The following is an 8233-nucleotide window of genomic DNA, read 5'->3' as shown; positions in this document are numbered from 1 at the left end:
CCTGGGAGGTTAGCAGTGAGCCATGATCATGCCACTGCACTACAGCCTGGGCAACAGAGTGAGACAACCCTGTCTCAAAAAAAGATGAAAAGGCAAAGGGGCAGAGATGGGAGGCATTTGGGAGCTGAGGAGCCTGGGAATCAACCAGATTTGGTGGACAGAGGGCTCCATCCTGGGAGGAAGAAGACAGGTTGGGAATGTGGGATGGGACAAGGACATGGAGGGTCTTGAATATCAGGGTAAGAAAGTTGGCCTTTGTCCTGAGTCACGGTGCTCTGCGAATGGCTAATTGTATTATTAATAGTTCGCTGGGGCTGCCATAACAACGTACAGCAGCTGGGCAGCCTAATCAACAGAGATTTATTTCCTCCCTGTCCTAGAGGCTGGAAGTCCAAGATCAAGGTGCGTGTAGGGCTGGTTTCTCCTGAGGCCTCCCCTCCTTGGCTTGTAGACCCCATCTCTTCCCTGTGGACTCACGTGGTAGTCCTCCTGTAGGTCCTAATCTTTTATTTATTTATTTTATTTTATTAATTTATTATTTATTTATTTTGAGATGGAGTCTTGCTCTGTCACCAGCCTGGAGTGCAGTGGCATGATCTTGGCTGACTGCAATCTCCACCATCCAGGTTCAAGCAATTCTCCTGCCTCAGTCTCCTGAGTGCACCACCACACTCAGCTAATTTTTGTATTTTTAGTAGAGACAGGGTTTCACCATGTTGGCCAGGATGGTCTCAATCTCTTGACCTCATGATTTTGTGATTCCCCCGTCTCGGCCTCCCAAAGTGCTAGGCTCACAGGTGTGAGTCACCACGCCGAGGCTTATTTATTTATTTTTAAGATGGAGTCTTGCTTTGTCGCCCAGGTTGGAGTGCAGTGGTGCGAACCTCCCAAGTAGCTGGGATTAAAGACATGTATCACCACGCCCGGCTAATTTTTGTATTTTTAGTAGAGATGGGCTTTCACCATGTTGGGCAGGCTGGTCTTGAACTTCTGATCTCAAGTGATCTACCCAGCCTCCGTAAGTGCTGGGATTACAGGCGTGAGCCACCGCACCCAACCCTAATCTCTTCTTATGAAGACAGCAGTCATATGGGATTAGAGCCTACCCTAATAGCCTCATTTTAACTTAATTCCCTCTTACAGACCCTATCTCCAAATAGAGTCACAATCTGAGGTACTAGGGGTTAGAATTAATATGAATTTGGGAAGCCATAGCACCAAGATTTGCATTTACATTATATATTCATGTTATATACTATATATGTTAATATAATGTACTTATGTTATAATTTATTATATATTTATACTATACAATATAACTATTTTAAAAAATATATATATATATATATTTTTTTTTTTTTTTGGCGTGGTCTCAGCTCACTGCAACCTCTACCTCCCAGGTTCAAGTGATTCTCCTGCCTCAGGCTCCTGAGTAGCTGGGACTACAGGCACGTGCCACCACACCTGGCTAATTTTTGTATTTTCAGTAGAGACAGGGTTTCACTATGTTGGCCAGGCTGGTCTCAAACTCCTGACCTTTTGATCTGCCTGCCTCAGCCTCCCAAAGTGCTGGGATTACAGACGTACAGACGTGAGCCACCGCGCCCAGTGGGTGTGTGTGTCTGTCTCTCTCTTTTTCTCTCTCTCTCTCTGTCTCTCTCTTCCCCCGTCTCTACACACACACACACACACACACACACACACACACACTCACATATATATTTAAAAATCTTCTGTCAATCATGCAAAATAAATTTGGTAGACCCCGGGCATCGTGTGGAAGCAGAAGGAGTGAGAACAGGGTGAAGCTTGAAGACAAGGCACGTACGGCTGTAAAATAGCACAGGTGCAGTAAGCAGGGAGCAATAAAAGGTGGTTGTAATTAAACGCTGGCCAGGATGGTGCAATCCCTAACTACCGCAGGAGCTCCAGGAGGAGAGAGAAACCGGTGGCGGGTGGAAAGTATGGAACGGGCTTGTGGAGGGGTTGGACCTCAAAGCGTGGGGCGGTTGTAGGAAGGAGAATTGACGGGGAGCTACCTTGATAAAGAGGTGCAGGGTAGAACCACAAGGACTGGCTTCCCAGCTGGAGCTCGAGTTTGCAAAGCTCTCTGTGTAAGGTCTGGACAGGGCTGCATTGCTGGGGTCTTCTCAGCCAAACTCATTAGCTTAGGAAGCTGCTACTCAGGGCACGAAGTTTCAATAAGCAGGTCTCTGCCCTTGCATCTTAATTGATCCTGAAGAAATGCCCAGACACAATGCTGAAAACCCCAGTCAGCAGGAAGGCCACTTCCTTCATTCAGCAGGAGGACCACTTCCTTCATTCAGTGACTTGGTATTTCGCATCTGCATCTTGCTGGAATCCAATGGGCAACCTTACTGCCTCCGAAGTCCTCCCAGGAACTTACAAACGCCAACCCCTGATGGCGGAGAAAGGTGGGGCGCCATCACAGGTACCTGACACCACTGTGGTGTACGTGGCTGTGCGTGTTTCAACGGGACTGACTTTTTTTTAAACTTATTTTTAGACAAGCTCAAATAACAATCTAGAAAAGCCAGACTCCAGAGAACAATGAGAAAATGTAGAGAAGCCAAAAATAAAAATACTGGCACATGCAAAAAAATAAAATAAAATAAAAAAATGAATTCACTTCCACAGATTACAAGTGGAAATTCCCAGAGGGACGAGTGGATTTTGGAAGAGAAAAAGAGATTATATTTTATGGGAAGAGATACAATAACCATTCTCTTCCCATAAAACAAGTGATGGAAGATTGTCTCTGCTTCATAGATATACACTGCACATTTTCAGGATAATACTAACAGGAAATCAATAGGATCTTTTATATGTGAAAAGACATTATCTCTCTGGACTCCCAGCACAGCTAATCGGGCTACAGAAGATCTTCACGAAAATTTGCCACTGGCCATTAATCTTGGTCCTGGGACAGTAAGTAGCCTGCAAATCTAGATCTTTGTTTATTTTTAAATTATCCTTATTATTTATTTATTTCTTTATGGGGGAGATAATCACGTTCAAAGCGTCACTCTCCATTAGAGCCACAGAGCCTCCAGATGATACTCCCTGACAAGTGTCTCCACGGCAGACCAGATGCTCTCGGAGAGCCCCCTCCTGCCCATGTCCACGCTGGGTGATGGCCATGTCATTAGCCACCAGAAGCTTTATCTGGGCATAATTTGACAGCTATGACAGGCTCAGCAGGATTTATGGGATCTCCTGGTTTTCGCCTTTATTGATCTGAAATAGAACCAAAGTTAATATTAGCAAAAAACACTTTGTGCCGGGGTCATTTACCCATGAAAGGCTTTGGTGACTGGTGGCTTTGAACATTTATTATACAAGTGTTCTTGGCCAACTCCAGGTCGTGAGTCTCATCATGGCCAACAGACTAAATATTCTGGTCTCTCCTCCCACAGGAGGAGCTAACCACTGTCCTTGTAAGACCCTTTCCTTTTCCAAGAAACCTTAATCATCACAGGGTACAGAGCCCATTAGTATCAAGTTTGGATTTAGCACTGGCTCTGCCCTGGCTTTAGTTTGCTCCGGCTGCCCTAAGTACCAAAGTCTGAGTGGCTTAAAGCAACAGGAATCTCAGTGGGGACAGTGACTCACACCTGTAACCCCAGCACTTAGGGAGGCCAAGGCGGGAGGATCATTTGAGGCTAGGAGTTTGAGTCTGGGCAACATAGTGAAACCCCCATCTCCAAGAAAAATACAGAAAAAAAAACCAATAAAAATTACAGGCATAGTGATATGTGCCTGTGGTCGCTGCTACTTGGGAAGCTGAGGTGGGAGCATTGCTTGAGCCCAGGAGGTCGAGGCTACAGTGAGCCAGGATCGTGCCACTCTTCTCCAGCCTGGGTGACAGAGACTGTCATATATATTCTCTCCTAGTTCTAGAGGTTTGAAATCTAAACCCAGGCATCCCCAAGACCACGATTTCCCTGGCGGCTCTAAGGGAGGATCCTTCCTTGTCTTTGTGGCTTGCAGAGTTTGCCTCAACATCCTTTGACTTGCAGACACATCATCATGGCCCTAAGGTGGCAATCTCCTTCCTGCATCTTCACATCACTTTCCTTCTGTGTGCATCTGTATTCAAACTTCCCCTTTAAAAGGACACCAGTCATATTGGATTAGGACCCCACCCTAATGACTTTTTTTTTCCGAGATGAAGTTTCACTCTTGTCGCCCAGGCTGGAGTGCAGTGGTGCGATCTCGGCTCACTGCAACCTCCACCTCCCAGGTTTAAATGATTCTCCTGTCTCAGCCTCCCGAGTAGCTGGGACTACAGGCGTGAGCCACTGTGCCCAGCCTAATGATTTCATTTTAATTAAATTACTTCAAAGGCTCTATCTCCAAATACAGACACATTCTGAGGTCCTGGGGATAGGACTTGCCTTCAACATATGAATTGAGGGGACCCAATTCAATCCATAACAGCCCCTCAAAAGACTTCCCTCTAATTAAATGCAGACTAGATCATTCCTAATATGATCAGGATAGATCAGGGTTCTCAACCTTGAGACAGTTAACATCTGTCCAGATAATTTTTGTTAGGGGAAGCTGTCCTGGGCATGACATAGGGTATGTATGTATGTATTTATTTATTTATTTTTGAGACGGAGTTTTGCTCCTGTCGCCCAGGATGGAGTCCAATGGCGTGATCTTGGCTCACTGCAACCTCCACCTCCCAGGTTCAAGTGATACTCCAGCCTCAGCCTCTGGAGTACCTGGGATTATGGGTGTTCACCACCATGCCTGGCTAATTTTGGTATTTTTAGTAGAGACAGGGTTTCACCATGTTTGCCAGGCTTGTCTCGAACTTCTGACCTCAGGTGATCCGCCTACTTTGTCCTCTCAAAGTGCTGGGATTACAGGCGTGAGTCACCATGCCTGCCCTGATATAGGGTATTTATTAATAGCAGGCTCTCAGGCCTCTACCCACTAGATGCCAGTAGCACCTCTCCCCTCCCTTGTGAGAACCAAAAATGTCCCCATTTATTGCCAAATGTCCCCTGCAAGGGGAAAAGCGCCCCCAGTTGAGAGCCACTGAATTAAGTGAAATATAGGCCAGCCTTAGAGAAGCAGTGCGAGGGAGCTGGACGCAGGCGAAGAGCTCAGGGCGCTCACACATCAGCCAGAGAATCTTCCCTAAAAGCGACGGATCCTACGCAACCCCTAACCATCCAAATTCCTTCAGAATTTCACAAGTAGTTATCGTGTGCTAAGTGTATATCAGGCGCTGATCTGGGCACTGGAAGGAAAAAGAGAATGAGACATTTTGTTTATTTTTATTTATTTATTTTTATTGTTTTGAGATGGAGTCTCACACTGTCTCCCAGGCTGGAGTGCAGTGGCACGATCTTGACTCACTGCAACCTCTGCCTCCCAGTTTCAAGCAATTCTCCTGCCTCGGCCTCCCAGGTAGCTGTGATTACAGGCGTACACCACCACACCCAGCTAATTTTTGTATTTTTAATAGAGACAGAGTTTCGCCATGTTGGCCAGCCTGGTCTCAAATTCCTAAGCTCAAGCAATCTGCCCACCTCGGCCTCCCAAAGTGCTGGGATTATAGGCATGAGCCACCATGCCCAGCCTGGGATGCTGAAATTTTCCAGGACAGGAGAATCACTTGAACCCGAGAGGCGGAGGTTGCAGTGAGGCGAGACAGTGCCATTGCACTCCAGCCTGGGCGACACAGAGCATGACTCTGTCTATAAATAAATAAATAAATAAATAAATAAATAAATAAATAAATAGCTAGGCATGGTGGCTGGTGTAGTCCCAGCTACTTGGAAGGCTGAGGCGGGAAAATCAATTCTACCCAGGAGGCGGAGGTTGCAGTGAGCTGAGATCGTGCCACTGCGCTCCAGCCTGAGCAACAGAGCGAGACTCCATCTCAAAAAAATAAAATAAAATAAAATAAAGATAGGGTTACCAGATGTCTCTCTTCTCCAGGGACAGACCAGATTCTCACTCTGAAAAAGAGTTCTAGTCTGGGTGATAATATGGCCACCCCACTTACTCGGAAATAAGAACTCTCAGACAGCGTCTCTTGTAAAGGTGCAGCGCGTCAGGGACTCAGAACCTCCCCGTGGGCTCCTCTACTGGGGGCGCATCTCAGTTACCTGGACCCAGTTCAAGGATGGGTGAAGGCCTGTTTTTGCCAATGACTAAACAACCTTGAAGACGTCTGTGCATGTCGGTCGCTACGTCCTTGGTTCTGGCAGGAAGCAGGTGTACACTCTGGTCGTGAGGGCAACTGCATCGCCTCGGGTCTCCCTTCCTCCTGGACTCACTGGTTCTGATGCACTAAACAAATGATACGCCTAGATTGCTAGTCTTTGGCTGTGATATCTCCTGCTAGAATTTCCATCTCTCCCACAGCCTACCCTGTGGAACCATCTGCTTCTTTACAGCAAATCTCACCTCACCTGTTGACATTTACATGCACATGCCAAAACTAAGAGAAAGCCTGAAGAATGTGGCACGTGAGGAGGGGGTTGTTCCTGGGTCGCTCCACGCCTCATTAGGCAGGCAGGTTGGAATGTGGTTGAAAATCAGGGAGTTATGGATACACATTCCAAAGTCCCCAGTGACACGTTCAGAAGGAACGGAACTCCACGACAGGCAAAAACAACAGCCCTTGTTTAATTCTGAAGTTTACATGCATGTCGGCACCATTCTATCCCAATCTTCTGTTTCCATGGAAACCATTTATGATACCACAAAAAGAGGATTCCGACCAAAGTGAGGAAGGAATAGCAGCAATGGAAACTAGCTTTCAAATGAGCTTCAGGTAGTGGGGAGGACGGAGGGGCGGAAAGGACCCTGATATGGTTTGGATTTGTGGCACCACCCAGTCTCATGTCAAATTATAATCCCCAGTGTTGGAAGAGGGGCCTGGTGGGAGGTGATTGGATCATGGGGAAACTTCCCTCTTGCTGTTCAGGTGATAATGAGTGAGTTCTCGTGAGAGCTGGTTGTTCAATGTGTGTAGCACCTTCCCCTCTGCTCTCTCTTCCTCCTGCTCCAGCCATGTGGGACATGTCTGCCTCCCCTTCGCCTTCCGCCATGATTATAAGTTTCCTGAGGCCTCCCCAACCTTGCTTCCGGTACAGCCTGTGGAACCAACCGCGAGCCAATTTAACCTCTTTTCTTTATAAATGGCCCAGTCTCAGGTAGTTCTTTACAGCAATGCAAGAAGAGACTAATACAGAGCCAGGCCCAGAGCTATTGTTAGGGAGAATGACTCTCTCAGGATTCCCTAGGATAAATGCTTGCGGCCCAAGCACAGCTCACTCATACCAGGGTTGGTGCTGATGATCTGGCTGGCTGAGTAACTCTTCCAAAAACTGCTTTACCCTTAGGTTTTCCTTTCTTTTCTAAAGAAAAAAAGTGTTGTCAGGCAAGGGGAAAGCACTCTCCTCTGCTTCAACTCAAGCCATGGAGAGGCGTGGGGTAGAGGGGCAGAAATCACCCAGAGTATTAGTTTCCTGAGCATGCTGTAACAAACTTGCGGTTTAAAACAACAGAAATTTATTTTCTTCCAGCTCTGGAGGTCATGAGTCCAAAATCTGGGCGCCAGCAGATCCAGGCTCCCTTTGAAGATCCCAGGACAGACTCCTTTCCTGCTTCTTCCAGTATCAGCGAATTGTTGGCCTGTGGCTGCTTCACCCCAGTCTCCGCCTCTGTCTTCTCATGGCCCACTCCCCTGTGTCTGTGTCTCAAATCTCCCTCTACCTTTTTCTCATAAGGACACCTGTCAGTGGATCTAGAGTCCATCCTAAATCCAAGATGATCTCAAGACCCTTCATTACATCTGCAAAGACCTTTCTCCAAATAAGGTCACTTTCTCATGTTCTGGGGGTTAGGACTTGGACACCACTTTCGGGAGCCAGGATTCAACCCACTTAACCCACAGAACAGGAGACTTCGCCCTGGCAGCTGTAAAAATTCACATTTCACTTTGTGATGCCGAGGCGGGAGGGTCAGGAGATCGAGAGCGTCCTGGCTAAGATGGTGAAACCCCATCTCTACTAAAAATACAAAAAAAAAATTAGCCAAGCACGATGGCACGTGCCTGTAGTCCCAGCTACTCAGGATGCTGAGACAGGAGAATCGTTTGAATCTGGGAGGGAGGCAGAGACTGCAGTGAGCCGAGATGGTACCACAGCACTCCAGCCTGGGCAACAGAGCGAGACTCTGAGAC

The 8233-nt window shown here is 47.1% G+C and overlaps 1 long non-coding RNA gene across 2 annotated transcripts; it reads right to left on the bottom strand.

Annotated features, from left to right (window-relative positions):
* Positions 1-2954: 2954 nt before the first annotated feature.
* LOC105731747 (uncharacterized) lies at positions 2955-6560 on the bottom strand. Of its 2 annotated transcripts, none has more exons than XR_001110815.2 (2): positions 6456-6560; positions 2955-3258 (listed from the first exon to the last, which is right to left on the bottom strand). It is a non-coding gene; the product is annotated as an uncharacterized LOC105731747 (long non-coding RNA). The 2 variants fall into 2 exon arrangements; XR_001110814.2 differs by lacking the exon at positions 6456-6560 and adding an exon at positions 5097-5181.
* Between the last annotated feature and the right edge of the window lie 1673 nt (positions 6561-8233).

This window comes from Aotus nancymaae, unplaced genomic scaffold, assembly GCF_030222135.1.
Source record: "Aotus nancymaae isolate 86718 unplaced genomic scaffold, 86718_ANA_hifiasm-v0.15.2.pri h1tg000053l, whole genome shotgun sequence".
Lineage (NCBI taxonomy): Eukaryota > Metazoa > Chordata > Mammalia > Primates > Aotidae > Aotus > Aotus nancymaae.
Note: the sequence above shows the minus strand (reverse complement) of the source record. Positions and strands in the feature narration are given on the sequence as shown.